Raw genomic sequence first — 20741 nt, 5'->3', positions numbered from 1 at the left:
TATTTGGCTTGCCGGGAGGCAGTGGTCAGGCTCCGGGCTGGGTTTCGGGGTGTGGGTGGCAGGGAAGGGGGCGGCTCGGGGTGGGGGAAGCCCTGGTCCCTCGGTGGGAATTACTCAGATCCCCGTCCCTTTCCCAGCCCCGCCGCGGCAACATTTATTGCAAAAGCAGGAAATTGCTTATTACTAAACTAGCTGGCAAGGGAGCAGAGCCGATGCTGTTCCACACTGGCACAGCACTTGCTTAGCTGCTGCTTTCCCTGCCTCTCCTTGTTCCGCTCTTTCTTCTTCTTCTTTCCCCTCTTTCTCTCCGCTCTCCCTCGCTCTCTCCTCTTCTTTTTTTCATTTTGGCTTCTATTCAAATGTGGGTCAGGGGTGAGCGGCTCCCAACGTCACAAGCTTGCAAGATGGCGCTGGGAGGAAGGCTGTGAGATGAGGAACAGGCTGGTATAAACCGAGAGGACAGGAGAGGGAGAGGAGGAGAGGGGAAAGGGAAGAAAAGCTGCTGCTCCAGATGCAATAAGAAGGTAACGCGGCGCGGGGCGCGGGCGGGGGCGCGGGTCCCGCGGGGCGGTCGGGCGCTGCCGGGCTCCGCGGTGCAGCCCAGCCCCGCTCCCCGCTCTTTATTCGCAGCCCCGGTGATTTGCCCATCTGCACGGGTCCGCTCGGGAGAGTCGCCGGGCTGGCGGGGGTGTCCCCTTGTTCCCTGCCCTGCATCAGCAGTGCCCGGCACCGGCGGTACTTCCATTGAAAAAACCCGAGATGGTTTCTCGGCTCTTGCCCCCCTCTCTCCGTGCCCCGGGCCCCCTCCCCTCGCTCTCCGGGCGCGCTGCCCCGTTGCTTCGGGGGCCGGGGCGTGCATCGGTGTGCTGGCCACCGTGCCTGTCTGGAGCTTGCGAATGTTGGTTATTTGGTTGAAGCGGCTGGAAACTTTCCCCTCCTCCCGTGCCATTTGTGTGTGTGCGCACGGGTGCGCGCTGCCCCTTCCCCGGCGGCAGTGGGCTCGGGGCGGGGGGCCGCAGCTGCTGCCCGCCGGGCCGGCCGGCGTGGGGCTGAGCGGCGGGGCGCGCAGGCAGCCCCGGAGCAGCCGCCCGCTCCCCATCGCCACTCGTCCCTTCAAGTGAGCCGTATTGTATTTTATTTGATTTTATTTTTTCCCCCGAAAGGAGGGATCGGGGTGCCGGGGGGGCGTGTTTGTGCCGGGGCTCTGGCCGCATTGTGGAGGAGAGGGCAGGAAAGGGGCTCCCGGGACTTGCATCGCCTCCTTCCCGCCCCCCGCGGTCCATCCGCCGGGCTGCGAGGCGACGAGCCAGGCCGGCATCCCCCAGCCCCAGCGCCGGCCCCAGCCCCACCGAGCACCCCCTGCCCTACCGGGACCGCGGTGAACTTTTGCCCTGGCTCCCCCCTTCCCCGCCGCCCCCCTCGGCCGCTCGGGATCGCGGAGGGAAGGACCCGCCGGCCCCGCTCGCTCTGCCCGTCGCTGCGGGTCTCTGGCTTTTGTTACGGCCCCATCTCGGACGCAATGGACGGAGCAGGATCGCGCACCCTCCCGCGGCCAGGGGCTCCCCGGACCCTGCCCGCCGGCTTTGTGCCCCGCAGGAAATGCACGTTCCCCGGCCGCGCCAGCCAGCGTAGAGCTGTCCACCCGGTTAAAAAAAAAAAAAAAAAAAAAAAAAAGAAATTGTACGTCCAGGCTGGCAATATTATTGCCGAGGCGCTCGACATCGCAATTGAGGGAACCGAGAGGGCTGGTTGCTGCCCGGTCCCGGGAGCACGGCGCCGCGGAGCCGGGCCGGGCTCTGCATCTCCCGGCGCGCCGGTGCCGGTGCCAGCTCGGCGGCGGGGGGAGCCGGGCATTTTGTGTTTTTTTTTTTCTGGTTGCATTTAAAAGCAGAGCAAAGCCGGCGGGGGGAGTGGGGGCGGGGGAGGCTGCGTGCCGGCCCCCGGCGCGGAGCGCGGCCCGGAGCCCCGCGGTGCCCGCAGCGCCCAGCCCGTGCCCGGCCCCCTTGGTACGGGGCGAGAGCCGCGGGGAAGTCAATTATTGACTTCTGCTTGGCCGGGTCCCAGGTGGAAGTGGGCACGGCGGCGGCGGGCGGCTCTCGGCGCGCCCCCCGTTATCGGGGCCGCCAGCCGCGCTCCTCCCGGGGGCTCCGCGGCCGCCGGACACCGCGCCCGGCCCGCAGAACGCCAATGTACACACGGGCTCTGGGCTCTCGAATCTTTCTGCTGCGAAATCCGCAACCTTTGAGAACTCGGGTGGCCTGGGCGCTTCCAGAGACGGGTAACTTGGCGTTAGAATCTGCGAGTGAGGCGGGAGTACACGCACCTTCACACAGAATTAGTGAATTATATATGGAACCCAGTGCTTTAGCAGACGGTTACCGAAATCACTCAGGGTATTACTGAGCTGTTAGAATAAATCTGAGAGAGCAGCCAGAAACCAGTTAAGAGCATCAGAATTACATTCTGCTAATGAACTGTCCTTTGACCAAAACTGGTTTAAATTTGTTGCGGAATGCTGTTTATATTTGAATAGTTCCCATGTTTTTCCAGAAATTAAGGGGAAAACAATATGCAATAGTCACTTTCATTGGAAAATGTCAGAACTATGAGCAGATGTTTGCTATTCTTGATAAATACAGTGTATAAACAACTAATATTTCATGATGACTTATTGCTATTTTTTATTACTCAGAACTATTGTATATACTACAGCAGCTCTGGAGAGAAAGCTGTAAATGACTCCTTAAGATTTCACAGCAAATCTACATGAGGAAAATGACATATGGAAAGAAAATTGACTTATTTCCACAACTGCAAATGGCCTCCTTTTTGCGCCTTTTCATTAGCAATCTAATTCTAAAAGCATTAGGAGCAATTATTTGCAGTGGTGCCTGACATTCTAGGTCTAATTATTTAAATCAGTTTAACTTTTGATGGTTGACCCATTAGGTCAAATCTGTGTGCCCTTTGTTATATTTATTAAAAAAAAAAAAAAAAAGAGGAGGGGAGGGGGGTCTTCAAACTTGACACCTGCTACTGACATATCATTTTAGCTCTGGAGGAGATCAGCATTAAGAATAAGCAACCTCTTACATTTGTTACTTTCCATTCTGACATGGGTAAGGGCACCCTGTGTAAGTGCCTTGTTCTTTGACATCTAAAATCCATTGCTTCATCACGACAGACTTGTGTGGCTGCAGGAGCTCAAGCAGGAGGAATGGGAGAGTATGAGGATATGGCAGGTTTTCCTTATGTCATGCTTCCTAATCTACGTGAAATGCAGATGAGACACACACATAAAAGGGATGATTTTTCAGTATTTGAGGGTGCTAGCTTCTTCCAAGGATCTGGGAGAGCTCTAAATCTTTAATGCATAAGGAAATAGCTCACGTTAGTATTCACATACGTTTCTGGGTGGAATGACTTATGGATGTGTAGATAGTAATAAGTATTGCAAGATGCTTGAAGCACTTGGTATCACGTGATGAGCTGTAGTGTCAGTGCTGAATTGTTTGGCAGAAGCCGATGTGTGACAAGGGGTGGGGGGAGAGAGGAGAGAAAGAGAAGGTGAGAGGCCTTGTTCCAGAAGGGTACATGTCCAATTTATTTTGATTAGTTGTTTAAAATAACTAGAAAACAACATAATGCTAAGCAGTTTGGCTGTGTAATGGATTTAAACTCTAAAACAGCCGCCACAGCCCAAAATTGGTGATCACAGCATGAAATTTGAAGTTGTGAACAGCAGATCTTGCACTGAGAGTTGTCGTTTTCTAGCATCTTTGCAGCCCATAGTAATTAAGAGCTGCCAAACATAAAGTGTACGTTGTGCCTTCCTTTGACCTTGCAGAAAATAGTATGTGGCTATTCCTTGAGCTCCTGCTGCCTTCTTTGATGATAGATGTAGGGAAATGGGATGATGTTTGAAAACCGAGGTGCATTTGCCTCCCTATCAGAAGTGTTTGTGCTGACTGCAGCATTTAACCCTGTCATCCGGGCTGATGAACATATCGCAGCTTGACAGCCAGAGGTATTGGTAGGAAGAGGTTGCCATGTTTTCTCCACAAAAAAACAGGTTTCCCATATCCTACCCAAATCTGACTGATGAAGTGCATGAACAACACTGCAGCTTCTGCCAACTGACAGGGAAGAACATTGCCACAAAGTGACATTTCAGTGCTGCAGCAAATGTGGTGCTGGAGTGGAAGAAAGCAGAATCCCATTTGTGCCATAGCCATTATATTGGCTGCATTGTGACAGGCGAAGCTCAATGGGAAGGGCCCATTTCAGCATCAGCAGACATGCCTTCCCTGCTGGGCTTGGAGAAAAATTAACAGGGCTCAGCTGTGGCATTGCAACAACAGAGTGTCAACCCAACCATAATCAGGAGAATATATTAAAAAAAAAAAATAAAGATGACTTCTTTGGTTTGGTGTGTATTGAACACCAGTGACTAAGCCATTAGGCCTTCTTATATTGGTTTTTGTCTTGCTGTACGATGGGGAGCAGGGACAATGCATTGCAATAGGGATTCCACTCTGCTGTGCAGCAGCAGCTCGTTGGCAAAGAAAATGCATTGGTTTGTTCAGGTCTCTTGCAATCAGCAGTGACAGCGTGCTTACTTCTCTCAAAAGCAGCAGGACAATGTTAAAAAGATGTTCCTGAGAGTTGTATTTTCTTGTTCAGTTAGCATCTCCAGGTTCCAGCTGGTTTTAAGCTGGGTTTCTTTCCTTGAAGCATACGTGTATTGTGCTAGCTGTCCAAACTTGTAAGTTACTCACGCTTGTTTGTAATTCCTGGAAAGAAAATTCACCCTCCAGTGCTGGCTCCCACAAAACAAGGAAGAAATGAAACAGTGAGGTCAATCCTGAATTTTAAGCTGATACAAAATGAGTTGCTACAATAGCTGTAAAGGATGAGGCTACAACACAGCAATAGCTGTACCTGCTGTAAGTGACAGGTGGGAGAAATTCTGTTCTTTTTCATCTGTGTTTGGATGATGGCCCAGTGCTGGCCACAGACTGCAATCCAGGATTAATCCTCACATAGTGTTTTCTTTCTATGTATCAGATTTCTCATTTTGTTAATAAGCACAGCCTAGCATGCACTTCAAGTCAGCTGTTCTGGAGTGGAAGCAACAGGGTTTTGCTTTATTGAAATGATGGCTCTCATGCTTTCCTAGAGCCCGTATTGTTTGACCAGGGTAGGGCGGACTGTGATCCTTGTAATCACAAATCCTAAACAGGGATTCTAGTTACTGATTTTACTTAATGGAAAGGGGTGGGGAATGGAGTTTATCCAGGATTACATATGTATTATATCTCATTTTCGGATGTGCACCCTGCGGATTTGAAGGGGCTAAAGAGTGATCTTCTCAACTGAAACCTCAGGCGGGCGTTTGGAAATGGACCAATTGTAGGAAGCTTCCTTCACTTACTCTCTCTAATGGAGAAAAGACAAACTGAGCTGTCCTGCAGAAACTGTCAGAAGACATGCACTGACAGCTAAGCTGGGAGAAGAAGGGTCAGAGTCTTCAACTGGCAGTAAGAAGAGTTTAAAGAAATGCAGGGATTGGTTTCCTGCTCAAAACAGTCACTAGGGTATCCTCCCAATAAAAGCATCCCTGAAAACAGGGCAAACTTCTTGCTTCTGTTCCTAGGTGTTCTGAGAGATCAGTGCAGGAGTTAGGAACAACCCCTCTTGTTGTTCCAGCTTTAGATACTGGATGGAAAAATGTGCCAGTGTTGTCCTCGCCCAGGTTCTGGATGGGAGGTAGGAAACATTTCATGTCAGTGTGCTGGCCTGAGGCATTTGCTGTCCTTCAGTCCCCTGGGTAAAGGAAGAGGGGATGGCTTTCCATAATATATCAGTTTGCCCTATCCACTCCCTTCCCCCACTGAACCAAACACTGTGCAAGATAAAATTGTCTTCACATCAGTCCTTTGCCACGAGTGTAAGAAGAGATACACGATGGAGTGAGTGGGGAGAGGCCTCCTGGTAAACACCCTGACTGCTCTTCATGCTGGGCTAGTCCCATTCATTGCTGACCCGTTTAAGATGACAGGGGTGTACAGCAGATTCCTTCCCCTAAATGTGTGCTCATTTCCTGCTGTATAAAGAGCCATTCAGTGAGGGGATTCAGTTTTCTAGGAGTCACATAAAGACACTGCCATGTAGTGGCAGTAGACACTGCCATGCACTTACTGCATTTCCATCTGCTGTCAAGATGCCACCAGCCAGTTTGACAGTTTGAAAATCTTTTCTCTTGTTCAATAAAGAATAGAATAGAGTAATTTGCATTGCCAGTTTTAACTGAGAATTGAAATCAGCCAACAAGAAACCTTGTTTTAAAGCTTGCTTGTTTCTATGTGGTGGTTGTCTCCAGCAGAAAGACTGGATCCTGCTGGTCTGTACCTATGAAAACATGTTGATGTGCAACTAAGATAACTTTAAAGTAAATTTCGTGTTAAGCAGAAGGACAGGGTTAACACATTCAGGCTATGATTCAACATGCAAATAAGAAACAAAATTAATTTACTATGTTATTGTTTCTGAGAAGTGACTCAAGAAACTTCTTATATAGCATAAAATTCAATGAAATGTTAAACCTGAAGATTTTGAAGTGTTAAATAAAAATATCTGTAAAATACTTTCTTATCAAAATACTTTCTGATGACCTCCTGAGGTCCCTTCCTGTATGACTTACTCTGTGATTTTTATTCAGCTCCAAATTAAATGCAAAGAAAAGGAAGTGTTTTTGAGTAAAAGTGAACGGATTATTTTCTATTTTTGTTGCTCTTTTCTGAGTTTGGAACTAGCAGATACTAGTTTCTAACACCTAGTTTTCATTTGGAGGGAAGTCAGCTTTCCTGCCCTTCTGCTCCTCCTCAAATCTCAGTTGCTTTCTGCAGTCTGAAAGAAGTGGTTATTGAAGTGCACTGAAAAAACAGCCTCTCTGTCCCTTGCAAGAGGCTCCTGGTGCACAGGGTTAGTTGGCTGCCCAGAGTGGATGGAGCAGTGAAGTAGTGGCTTTTGCTGTGGAAGGACAAATTGTCCTCAAAACTTCACTAGGAAAGACATACAATTGAAGAATGTCTTTTTAAAACAAGACCTTCAAAAGAAGGTTTGAAATTATGACACTGTGTAGTGAGACTTAAAATTGTGCTGTTTTTATTTAATGTTGTTTCCCCTATCCAAGGAAGGGTGAGGTGCTTTGTTATTCCTGGTTTCTGTTTACCCTTATAAAGTATCCAGAACAGTCCTCTTGTGGAACTTTTTGCATCAAACTCCTCAAGTCCTTGAAAAAAGCTCTTTGTTCTTTTCTAGGCAGTTCAAGTGTTCTTTGATAATGTGATATTAATGACATGATTATGCCCAGTCTTCAAACAAAAACATGGATGTCCTTCTAGGCAGGGAAAATACCTACCAAAGTTGTAGATGGCAAGGAATCCACTAAAAATTATAAATTTGTGTGCACAGCTATGAAGTGTACATAGCCAGAACCATAGTACTGGAGTGCTCAATAAAGGGAATTTTGGCATGAGAGTGAGAGTTGTCTTGAAATTCTTCAGATGTCAGCAAACTGATGTTTGGCTGAGTGTTTTGTAAAAGTAATGTAAATTATGACTTGAAAAGTTTTACCCAGAAATCTTGGTTATAAGCATTTGCTTTTATTAATTGATGCAGTGGTTGAATATTTGCCCCCATTTAATTCTTCTGGGTGAGCTTGTGGTCCAAGGAACTCTGCTTCCATCCCTGATTTAAACTTCCCACGCTATGGTCATGAAGGAAGTTAAGCAAGTTCAATTTTCTTCATCTTTAAATTATGGAGAATATGATGTCCTTGGCTTGTTTTTTGTATTTATCTTATAAATGCTCATCATATTTAAAAGTTTGCATAATGGGACCCTGACCTTAGCAACAGTCTGTAAATGCTGTCATCATACACATAATTCTAATAAAGCTTCAAAATGGTAAAGTTGCCAAAGGACTAATTATGCAAAACCCATGATGGGGAGGAGGCTAGAGAAGAAGTCTCTCTAGTCCTTCAGAAATGCTACATTTCTTAGTCTCCACTGTACCTTATCAAACAAGGCTTTCAAAATTGTAATGAAAATTGAAACATGCCAGCTATAAAAATAACTCTCTTTTTGCTACAGCACTGAAAGTATTAATGAGACTATATTCCCCTGCAGTGAGCACTGGGAGTTTTTGGAAGGTCTGTTCTGCACTGTCAGTGTCTTCCTGAAAATTAGTAAATGCCTCTGAATAATTCCCTCCAGGATGCAGCAAGCAGCAGTTTGTGTTTTTGTGTCTTCCCTCCCCAGGTTGCATGGTGCAACGCCAGCGCACGGCGTGACGCAACAGTCTTGGAAATTCTTGGAAAAGCACTTCCGTTTGCTCTAGGTAGAAATTGTGTTGGCAGCAAAACTGACTCTGCTGTTTACAAGCTGGCAGCATTCTTAAATGAACTCCAAGAAAAGCAGTTTAATGTATGCGGTTCTGCATATCCATCCAAATGCAGAGGTGTTTGAGACTGTTGGCCTGTTATTATGGGTGGTGCCTTGGAGAAGGAATGTCTTGAGTATTTGCCCAAGTGTGGACCTCTTTTTAGCAGCTGTAGTCAGCTGGTTTATTCCAGTCAGGCTGGGTCTCCCAGTTTCTGGTTGCTGCTTGTAAGGTGATGGGTTTAATTGTATTGATATTCCTCAGCTCCTGAGTGAGGGGAAAAAGTGACCTGAGTGGGGAGAGAGGACCATCAGCATCCTTCTGACAATCTCTATTTTGGTGGCTAAAACAGAGCTGAGTATGAGAATTTGTTTGCCACTGATAGATTGTTTGAATCTGGAAAAATAATTTCATGTGTCTGAACCTCTTCACCTCTGCCTGTGTAAAGCCACAGTATTTTGCAGATGGGCTGAATTTCCATTAGCATATAATGAACAGAAAATAACAATAGTAACTGCTATTTTCTAATAGCAGTTAATTGTGCAAGAGGATTTCAAGCTGAATGCTGTACTAATAATTCAGAGTCTTGTAAGTGGAACCAAATGCAGAGAAAACCAGTACTTTTGATAGAGCTGTAGTACTTGAAATCATGCATGGAAGTGTAACTAACCACAGAGGACAGTCATGGAACGAAAAAATATTTTAAGGGTCATGCTGAAACACTGATCATTGGAGTATGGAATTAAAATATTTGCCTATCCAGAAAAGACATCCTTTCAACTCAAAGATCTCACTAAGCTTTCATAATTAGTAGTCTGTGACTTACAGTTGTGTCTCTGGCATATTCATGTAACCTTTTCTGAGATGTTTATATGGCTTTCTGAAAGCTGCAGAAGAGTTCTTCCTTAACGGAACAGAAGCCATGGCCATAGCCCAGCAAACCAGCTTCCACCCCCATTAGAGGCAAATGACTGATTAAGCACCTCTGTTTCACTTGTAATAAATAAAAACCTCCTTCTCCTTTCCAAATTTTGAGAGTTCATATGAAGTGGGACTTCTGCTACATGACACCAACTATTCCATTTCAAAAGACTTATCAGTTTTCTGCCTAATGCCCAGAGCATCTAATACCATATGCCAGAGGCTTGGGATGTTCCCTGTCCTTTAACTGGTTGGACAAGAAAGGGGGAAAGGAGTCCAAGTGAGTTCAAGAAAGTTTCCATGTGCATCTGCACTGCCATTATTCAGAACATTTGCCTATTTGTGCTCGCTTCCTCTGTGGTTACACATGGACTCCTGCTACCTCTGTGTTTATCTAAAACAGCTTGGGTTGTACCCTCACCAAAACCTGAAAAACCCAAAGCACCCTCCCTAAAACTTCCTGGAGCAAAAGCAAAGCACATGCCCTTTTGAGGTGGAGGGGAAGTCACTGCATTTCAATGGCTTTGGCCATCAGAAGTGGTGAGTGGGAGGGTATCTGATAGCATTAGTGCTGTAGATTGACTGGCTGGGGTCACATTTTTGTTAGTGAGAAGGTAGCAGCTGTCCTTTGAGGCATGCAGGATGCAGCACTTCAGGGGAACTTGCAATTTATTTTTTTTTCCCCATAAGAACTGCTCCATGCTGTGCCAGGCTGCTGTCCCCTGCCTCCTCTGTGTCTGGAGGAGGAGAGGGGCTGGGTGGACATCAGGAATGCTTCTGATGGCACAGAGGAAACAAGTCTGCCTCTGCTAAACTTACACATTATGGAGACTAGCCAGTCAAGTTTGTTGCTTTAATTTTAACTTCAGGGAAGGAAGGATGGCAGCATCTCAAGTGAAGTCCATGTAATGCTAGAGTGTGGGATTTCTGTAATTCAGTGTCTGTTGTACTGTATTTTAAGAAAAAGCTTGAAATTAGAGAAGTGGAAAGATAATATGAACATGGTGGTTTTGTAATAAAAATATGAACAGTGCAAACTGGCTGTTGGTCAGATCACAGTCTTCAGGGGAAAATGTCTTTAATAGATGTCATTGTAAGGCTAACGCTGCACTTGGCACCAAAAATTAGATTTAATGCTATAAATGGAGATAAAGCCCATTGCAGCTGACAGTATACTTCCAGACCATGTCCCCAGCTAAAGAGCTTGCAGTGCAAGGCCCAAATAGGTGCTGTATAGATAACTGGCTGGGGGGGTCAGATTCTGCAAATGCTTACTCAGGCACTTTGCTTGAACTCGGTGTGACTGCTGGAGTAAGAGCTTGCACAATCCAGCCCAAGGAGTGGGGCCTTAAAGCTGTTGGGTAAAACAGAACTGCTTGGGGGGTTTATTTATTTTCCAAGTGCCTGGTGAGGCAGGCTCTAAGTAGAAGCCCACTTCCGACCCTGACTTGCATGCCTGTTTATTTGCTGTAATCACCTGTAACCTAAAATTGCAAAACTCCTATGGATACACTAATGATGCCTTTGTAAAGTTGCCCTAGCAAAAATTCAACTGGATTTTAAAAGCACATGCTTCTTTCAAAACACTTAGCTGTAAAGTTCAGTCCTGCCAGCCTGGTGGGCTGAGAACATTTTGGAAAAGGTCAGAGGGCCATATTGAATGCTATGAGTCCAATTTCCCTGGATGATTTGTTGCCTACACTCTTTGAAGGGAGTGGAGCACCTGCAAATCCCCTTCTGGGGATTCCCTTAAAATGTGGGGAAGCCTCCAACAGGTGTGTGGAGCTGGCATGGCCTTGGCCCAAGGTGGGAGAGGTGTGGCTGGGACACGTCTGAACGTGCACTTGGGCTGGAGCAGGGAATCAAAGAGGCTGTAAGTGGTGGCTGTTCTCAGCTCCTCTCACTCCCCTGAGCACAGGGAAGGGATGCTAACCTTCAGCCAGAATTCAGAAGCTGTTCTCCGTGGTTCTGCAGCCCGTTTGGAAGTAGCAGTGGGCAAGGGAGCTGCAGCTGCTTGTGCCCCCCTCCGAGAGGCAGCGGGTTGGCTGCCGGGGCAGATGCTGACTAATTGTATCAGGAAAGAAGTGGGAGGCGATATAGCTGATTCAGATCCCTGCTTTAAAAACCCAGAGCCTGGCTGAGTGAATGCCTGATTAATGTATTTTCTTCTCAGATTCATTTGCTTTGAGGTCACAGTTCAGAGGCTCAAGAGAAAACAGGCAAGACGTCAGGAGCCTCGCTGGATGTGTCACACGCTCGCTGCCTAAGTGCTGTCCGTGTAAAAGGCTCTGACACAGGGAAGTCCCAGACACACTGCGGTGTCAGAGAAGGCTCTGGCTGGCAAGGCTGCTTGGGTAGGGGTTTGAATCTTCATTTTTCTTAGGAGGCAGTTGCCTGGCTGGTATTAAGAAGTTATTCCTTCTGATGGGTCATTGGATCTTCTTTGAAAGATCTTTCTGGCTTATTTTGAACTTAAGGTTTACAAGGCATTTCTTTTGCTTTCATTGAAAAGAGTGTAAGCAGTTCATCTGAGTAGGAAAAAAAAGCATGGTTATTCATAGTAAGTCACTCTCTACAGTGAATAACTGAACAAAAAAAAGTCCAGCTGGAAGAGTACATTAATGCTACTGAGGACAACAGACTTCTGAATTCTGTTCATCCCCAGAAGTCATAGAGAAAAATATGCTTTCTCTGTCCTGTTTCTTGTCAGCGGATTTGTCAGAAAGAAATCTACCTCCTTCCCAATCTAGTTTGCAGAGTGTATTTGCTCTTCAAGAACAAGTCAGCACAGTAATCCTGTTTCACGTTAACTGTTATGAAATATGGTGTTAACATTTTAGCCCTATACTGGCAGGAAATGGGATTTAAGATTTTTTTTTCTTTGAGTAGAAAAGAGTTCAGGAGCAGGATTTAAAAATAAAAGATCCTTGCAATCCTCTCTATGAGTCAATTTCCATAGCTTAATCTTTCAATTAATCTCATTTGCCTATTATGCATTTGGCTTATGATTTTAACTATGATTGTTTTTAAATATAAGTTGACACTTCAGATCCCTATGCTGGCTTCAACTCCTAGTCCATAGTGTCTGCTTATTGAAATTTATGCTTTGGTTATCTGACCTGTGGGATTCTTTTCTTCTTCCCCATTTGTGCACATACTTGCTTTTTCCAACCATTCCTACATATTTGCTGTATTACTGTAATCTCCTTGTTTCCTGGGCTGTGTTTATTCCTATCTGTTTTCTCTGTCTCTTTCCACACAAATTTTACACCATGCTTTGGGCTGTCCTTACAAATACAACAGTAATTTCTTCACTGTAAGCTACTGCATAACTTCAGAGAGCCACCAGATAGTTGCAAGTTACATCCGTGCAGGTGTTGGTGTGGCATCTGTTTGTGCATGGAGACTCTCTTTAGAACAGGATTTATCTTTCAAAACTCTCTGCAAATGCTCTTCCTTATTATAATACTGCAAGGTCACTTGCCACAAATAGTTCTTTTCCTGACTTGTATGAAACTGAAATCCCAGTAAAGGAAATATCACTGCAGATGCATGTAGGAACAGGGAAAATGAGGAACTTCCACTGTTAATTGCAGGGAAATCTGGCTGTTTTCTTGACAATGGCCTTCAGCTTCCCTTACTATACTTTTAAATATTTGATTAATTCTTCTGGATCAGAAGAGTCATATGACAGAATTTTAAGGAATAAATCAAAAGAAACAGACTTCAGTGTATTGCTGCTTTGTCTTGCCAAATACCAGTGGTTAGATTGAAGCCCCTGATTGTACAATTCCCACTTACTCCTGACATCAAACCTCCAGCCTAAGTCAAAGTCTTGCTTTCTACAACTGCATGTCCTTACATCTAGGGGAAACTTGTGACTGATGGAACGTTTGATATCAAATGTTCTCAAATCCCACTGAAATCAGTAAGCTGAGGGTGCTGATTGCAAAGATCAGGCCCAAGATCAAAAATGCAATTTAGAGATCATATCCCTCCTGCAGCTGGGTCACAGAGCCTTGGAGAGATGCAGTAGATAATTTCTTTCCCTGCCAGGGACAGTCCTGAGCCCTCTCATTAAATTGTTCATTATTTGTTATACATATATGTGCATTCTTTCTCTGTTTAAAATATACATGCATAATACCAGACATGAGTGTTTCTGTGTGCAGTAGCTGTCAAGGTACACTTGACATTCAGTTACAACAGGAAAAAACGGGTTTTGGTACTTAGTGCTGAATAGCAGAGGCCAACTCATCAAGTTTTTCTGTTGCAAAAATGCTAGGTCTGAATTTCTTGAACAGTGTGTCTCTAATGCCCCAGAGACATGACAGCACATGTGAAGCACATAAAGGGGAAGACACAGGACATGAATTTTTCTACAGGTTTTAACAAAGCCAGAATCTTCCATGCCCTCTCTGCTCTGCCACACAGAACAAAAGCCCCAGGGGTTTTGTTTCTAAAGTCATTTGAGAACTGCCAGCACAAAATGAAAGCCCCAAGGGTTTCTCCAGTCATTGAAGGGGCACCCACCACCTATAAATGTGAAAATGCAACTGAGCTGCACTTTGAAAGTGAGAGGGCAGTGGCCTGGCACAGTCACTGTGGGAGTCACTGAACTAGCAAGACTGACACAGTGTGGAACACCTGAACTCGTGCTTAAACAAGTAATTTGTTTAAGCAGTATGTGACTTACTGCATGCTGCTGGCTCATGGGCCCCACATCCTTAATGTTCCCCTCCCACCTTCCCTGTATGTGGGCCTAAGTCAGCTCCCCTTTGGGGATGCTTGATGTGGCACAAAGCCTGCTGGAAAATCCTGAAGTCAGGCTTCATTTCAGACCTGGGCATGTAAGATGCCTGGCTCTAACAAGAAACCTGAGCTTTCCTCCTCTGATTTTTAGGTGGGACTGCCACCATGGTGTCTGGTGGGGGCTGCATGGCTCTGTGAGCACGGGGCTGGTCCCAGCACGGGCTGCAGGAGCAGATGTGCAGCCTTGGCAGGGAGCAGCTGCATTCCTGGAGACCTCGGCTGCGGCTCCCCCTGAGTGAGCAGGGCTAAGGCACCATGGCAGCAGTGAAGGGCAGCCTGGGCAGTGCCAGGGCTCGCAGAAGAGCAGTGAGGGCAGTGCTGGGGCACTCAGGAAGGCAGCAGGGGCAGTGCTGGGGTTCTTGCTTCAGCCCTGGGCTGCCTGAATTCCCGGCAGGCAGAGCTGCTGCGTGGCCGCTGTCACAGACAGTTGCACCTGATGTGTGGGAGTTACTTGGCACATGGTGGATGTAGTTTCCCATTGATTTTTGGTGGAATTGATTTATAGAACTATTTAATGGAATTGATTCTTTTTACAACTTTTTTCCCCTCTTAAAGACCAATTGTTTTTCTTGAGTGATGGCTGCAGGTTTGTGTTTATGTATTAATATGCTCGTGCACCCACAGTCCCAACTGTGTTCTCTGTACTCAAACTGCAAAAGAAAGTCTGAATCTCAAATGCCATCTTAAATTTTAATATTATGTTTGATGTATGACCTGGGATAAATTAAACGTGCTAGCACTTGCAAGATGAAATCCTAGTGGTGGGTATAACCACAAAGCAGTGTTCTATTAAGCCAAGGACTGTCGAGAATGTCTGTTGTGGTTGTGTCTGGGTTACGAGTGGCTCCCTTTGGTTTAGTGTAGGTGGATATTTTTATTCCGCCTGGCTTGTGAACAAGGGGATGAAACTTCAGAATTTACCTACAAGAGGAGTAAGGCTCTGCTGACTTTTCCTTTACAAGCCCATAGGTTGGAACCACATTTTTATCCTAACCCCAGTATTTTTATTGTATTTTAATGTATTTCATTGATTGTTACTCCGAAGTGGTTTGTATTAAGGAAACATTATATGTTATATCTGGAGTAGTACTATGAGAAAGTGTGAATATCATAATTCTCTGTTACTGTTTGTACTTTGCAGGTCAGTTCTGTCAGTAAGCTTAAGTGGTAAATTTGTGTTGTGGTTTTGGGATTCTTTCTTATTCCTTCCTTTCTGTCTTTCTTCTTTCAAGAACACTGAAATAAACATGGGCAGGATCCTTACTCTGGTGGGACTCCCGAGCAGATATGCCACCCAGATTTCCAGATCAGAGAGATTTTAAATGTGTGTGCTGAGGGCTTAGGGTCCAGCTAACTGCCTGTCAGGATGCAACAAAATAATCTCTGAACTAGCCAGCCCCCAAGTCATAAAATAAATTAATAATCCAAAAATACCTCCTTGAATGGCAAAGTGAAACAAACATCAACTGTCACCGTTGTTGCGTGTGATCCCTGTGTGAAATTTAGCTGAGCAATTTGGCAGCTGTATGCAGCACTAACTGGATCTTCCAAGTGGTCTGATGTGAGCCCAGTACATTTGGGTAACCTAATTATCACCACAGAAGTGAAAGGGATAAGAGACAGCAGCAGTCAACATCCTATTTGAATAGAAAAGCTCTGAACTTCATCACTGCTTATGAAAACTTCCACCCATGGCCAGCTGTAATCTGGAGCCATCTAAAAACTGCTGAGAATCCAGCAGGGCTCACTCCTGTGCATCTACCTTACACTGTGAGTTTAACAGGATGGCCAAGAATAATATCATTAGGATGCTGAGTGTGCAACTGCTGCAGGAGTGGGCTGTCCATGTGAACAGAGATTAGCAGGAAAACTGTAGATGGTAGATGCTTGATGCAGAGCAGATAATAGCAGAGTATCCAGTTGTCTTGTATCTGCAACTCCAAATACCACGCACCATTAATTTTGGAAAAGGACTCCAAATGTAAGCAAATTGCTTTGACCCAGATTTTAAACTGGTAAAGGAACCTGAATTCACAGGCAAGGCAATATGGGCCCTTTTGCAAAACATGGTATTTAAATGTGGCTTGCTTAGAGAAACTTCCAGCAACAATCAGCCTTCACCCTGTGGCCCAGAGGACTGCCAAGACTTTATTCAATGTCAGAGTGATCCTAAATGCCAATCTTTGAGAGAGAAAACTGTATCCTTGCTTTGTAAATGAAACTGCAGCAGTTGAATTATACTTAGTTTTACACAAGTGTTTTATATATACCACAACCACATTGTAAACTAGATTTTGTTTGCTTGGAATCATCCTAGTGATTTGTAGTCTGTCTCTGGCAGATGTGTCTCTCCCTAACCATCACATGCCCTAAGCAATTATGCAGAGTTAACAAAACCTAGAGAAGGCAACTGCTCTTATCTGTCTTGCCCCATGCCAAGTCTTTGCCTTCTACTCTCTGCTGGGAAATAGTACAAATTCCAGGCATTCTTTGGAAGGGAGAGGGTTAAATTTAAAGAGAAGGGTATCTTGTCTTTCACCACTCCTGGGGTGGAAAGATTTTAACTCTGCCTGTTCCCCAGAGGTGCTCCGTGTGATGGTATGTCCTTGTGGGATAGGTTGGACATTAAGGATCTGTACTGCCAAGTTTCTTCATTGTCACATGGACAGATTCAGGACATCTGAAGAAGCATTTACATGAGAATACATGATTTCATAGTTGGTGTTATGTAAATTGGACTATGTTTGGCTTAGGGACTGCAGAACCCTAAGGCTGTCACTGGGCTGTACCAGCACAATCTCTTCCCTGAAGAATGTTCCAGTCTTAATAGCAGATGGTAGTAGATAGTAGATAATAGTAGATAGTAATAGTAGATAATAGTAGATAGTAGATAGTACAGCTAAAGGGGAGAGAGGAAGCAGAGACACAAACAGATTCATTATTTGGCCAAGGTGGTGTGACAGATGTAGAGAACTAGGAGGAGAACCTACCTAAACTCCTTCAGTTACAGTTTACTTTGCTGCCAGAATAGGCTGCTGTTATTATAGCACTCTTTTTTTTCATCCTTACTCTTCCAACTAAATTAACTTTCCTTGCCTCAAGGACTGACAGAGTCCCTGTACAGTCTTCTGGCTATCTTAGCTATTCCAGAGAACTGGAACAACAAGCACATAAACAAGTCACTGCACATTGACTGATCATGGCTTACTCTCTGTTCTTGGGGCTTTAGCTCATGGCAGTGAGAGGTAACCAGTTACAACCTAGGACAAAGCCAGCCACACAAGTAGCAGTTGCTTCTGGATTTGCACAGCTACTCATCAGTCCTGCTTGTTCTAGAGATGCCTACCTTGCATTTTGGTCTGCAGGTTCCTGGTGCCAGCCCACATGGGGTGAGGCCCGGTAGCGCCAACACCACCTCAGGCTGCTCTGGCTCCACTTCAGATCTTCATGGGCACCTTGCTCCTGTTAAAAACTCCTTAGCAAGCTTCTACCTTACAAAGGGACTGCATTTCTGTAATGCCTGGATTTGGAAAGCTATGAGATGGAAACAAATATTCTCCAGAAGACGATAAACAGGACCAAACAGTTACTTACTCTTTGTGCGTTGCCTTGGTAAATTTAAAGACTTCCATGTATTAAATGATGCAATAGCAAATTCCTTACAAAAAAATAAAATGTCTGTAATCAGATAATGGTTGCTCTGGTGCTAGTGGTAATATGGCATTGAATATCTCTTGGTTTGGCTTCCACAATTCAGGAGTGAGGGGAACTGGAATGGTGTTTACTGAGCCAATAAACTTCTCACTAAACATAATTCATGAGCTCTAGCTGGCTAATAACCAGGACCTCAATGCTCTAACAGTTGGCCCTATACATATTAAAACAAAGCTTTATTTGAAGTGAAAACTTTTAGAAAAATAAACTTCAGGATTTAGTGGCCTCTAATATTGTCCGCCTCCACAGGCCATGAGAGATCTCATAACTAGAGAGCAGGTTTTAAAATATTTCTATTGCAGTCTCTTTGACCAATGCTGAAAGACTGCTTGCTCCAGAGATTGCCTTGGCATAATTTTTTGTTTGCTGTTTCCAAACTTAGAGGAATCCATATGCTTCTTTTAAAATAGCACTGTGCAGGCATTTTTCTTCCCTATTTATGTTAAGAAGAGTTTCTGCTGGCCATTTGAGTGCTCTAAGCAGTCAGCATTCTTCAGCTCTTTGAAAAAGGTGAAGAGCTGAAAGAGGTTTACTCTCTCTAAGATGGCATTTTAAAAATTACTTCCATAACCTTTCTTGCAGTCCTAGTTTTTCCCTGGAGAGATCTTCATCTGAACAGGTTTATTTAAACACTTGCTAGAGTATGTATCAGGATTTCCCTTCCTCTCCTCATGAATGAAAACCTGTGCTTCTGCAGGTTCACTGGAGGAGTGCTCCTCCTTGGAGCACTACAGAACTTCAGATCTGGATTGGCTTCAGATCCCCATCATTTCCCTGTGTGTAGCAGAGTATTCCTGTGTTCTGTGTTTGTTTAGTTTCTCATGAATTAAATTTACATTCTTAAAGAATCCTGAGCAGTGCTCAGAGGGGTGTGGGTGAATGGTAGCTCTGCTCTCTGGGGCACGTGTAATTTGTACTGGGGCAGAGCAGTTCATTTTTAAGGACTGGGAATCACTTCATTTAGATTTCTGCTAATGGTTTTACCTTCTGGGGAAGCCTTGCCACTCTGTGCTGCAGCTTCTTTCTTGGATGGATGACGAAACAAGGCCTGCCTGCCTCCTGTCAGATGCTTTGAAGTCTGTAGATGAAAGATATCATATGAATGCAAAGTACTTGCCAGTTAATGTCAGCAAGTCATTTTGCTTGTACCTTGATGAAAAAAGCTTTATTGTCAGTTTACAATGAATTGATCTGCATATGCACCAGTAGTTCTTTCCCTTTTACTTAAGTCTTTTGGAAAATTATATTGACTACCTCTCAGAAACATAGAGGGAGGTTAAATAACAAGCAATAAAGATTATTGAGGAAATTTCTCGTCATGTGATACCTTGGAGATAATATTTTGAAAGAGAAAGAAAATAACAACTAGGCACAAGGAGTTTCTGCTAAATACTATTTCATTCCCTGTCTTTCAGGGATTATTTTCTCATGCAGAGCTAAACCTAGTTCCATCAATGCATAGAGAAGTTCTATTATTGTACACTGATTTGATAAGATAATATAATTAGTGTCTTGGTCCATTGATGCAGACCTCTACTGTCCAAAACCAACATTAGGTTATTAAATCAATTCTTGTATTTGTTACAGTAATAAGATAAAATAGCATTATTTAGATACCGCTTGTCTAAACTTAGATAAGTCGTTCAACCGTATCTCTGTTTGCTTATCCACATTCTTCTGCTTTTAAAAACCAGCACAAATTCAGGAGGCAATTGCAGGCTTTGGATTTCCTGGTCTTTATTGTTTGGTGTGGCAAGGTCTTCCCTGGCAGTTATTTGTGTCTTGTCTGTGGGGCTCTGCCTCCCCTGTAGCAGATGGCACTGAGGAAATGAGGGCTCCTGTGGATAAAAGCAGCAGCAGCAGCTGCTTTCAAGGAGGGTATCCATGAGCAGGCCACAAGTGAGATGGTGTCCAGGCAGCTAATCTGGACAGATATCTACTGGCAATTTCTGCTGACACACAGATCAGGAGACCTGGAATTGATGGCTAAACTGGCACAGAGCCAAAGTCAACAGAGAGAAGAATTTTTAGGTAGAAAGGCAGGTCTGAGTCTCCCAAATTACAGTTGTCTTGGGGAGCTTGGGAGCCTCCTGGCTCCAGAGCAGGAAAAAAGAGGCTTTGCTAAATGCCCATTTCAAGTATAAATGCTCCCTCAAGCCCCTAGTTCATAGACTGATACAGTTATTTAATATTCTGGAAGTTGGTTGACTTACTCAAAGTTTGTACAAATTGGTTTTATAGGTAACCTTTGATGAGTTTTGTTTCCTGGTTGTGGGGCTCTTTATTTTTTTTTTTTCTTTTTTTTTTTTTTTTTTTGTGTCTAAAGGCACAGATCCTATAGGACAATGAATGATCCAACCTGCTGTTAAGGGACCATGGTGTCTAATGAGATCTGTTGTTTTTAAACATTGTATTTTGTATTAACTTGTGCTGCAGACCACAATTCTGCTCTGTCCCCTTGTTTTGTAACACATTTATTTGCATGGGAGCATCCTGCTTCTTGCACATGTGAAGACTTCCAGGATGAGGGCTTGAGCCCTGCTCAGCTTTGTTCCCAAATTCTGTGGTGGAGCACAGGACTCTTTGAGAGTGCAAAGGGCCAAGTTGTGCTGCTGTGTGCTCCTGGTGTGCTGCTGGCATGGCTGTGCAGGGCCAGACAGGGAGGGAAGGCTGTTTAATGGGGCCATGTGTTATTGGAACTTGCCATCTAACATTCCTTGCTTTCCCCAGTGTGTTCTCCCCCTTCCAAGCTGGAATGCAGTAATTGCCATACCAGAAAGAAGCCCTGATCTGTCTGTCTAGCCTGGCATCCTTTCTCTAAGACAGGCAAACACCAGATGCTTGAGGGA

The 20741-nt window shown here is 44.8% G+C and overlaps 1 protein-coding gene across 2 annotated transcripts in view; it reads left to right on the top strand.

Moving 5' to 3' along the window:
* The first annotated feature begins 205 nt into the window (after positions 1-205).
* Positions 206-20741, top strand: part of HIC2 (HIC ZBTB transcriptional repressor 2) — a 71241-nt gene continuing 50705 nt past the window's right edge. For both annotated transcript variants that reach the window (XM_039724885.1, XM_039724884.1), the window contains exon 1: positions 206-524. The gene's annotated coding sequence lies outside the window, so the exon portion shown is untranslated. The remainder of the gene's footprint in view (positions 525-20741) is intronic.

Source organism: Passer montanus, unplaced genomic scaffold (genome assembly GCF_014805655.1).
Source record: "Passer montanus isolate IOZ18808 unplaced genomic scaffold, ASM1480565v1 scaffold53, whole genome shotgun sequence".
In the NCBI taxonomy this organism is placed as follows: Eukaryota; Metazoa; Chordata; class Aves; order Passeriformes; family Passeridae; genus Passer; species Passer montanus.
Note: the sequence above shows the minus strand (reverse complement) of the source record. Positions and strands in the feature narration are given on the sequence as shown.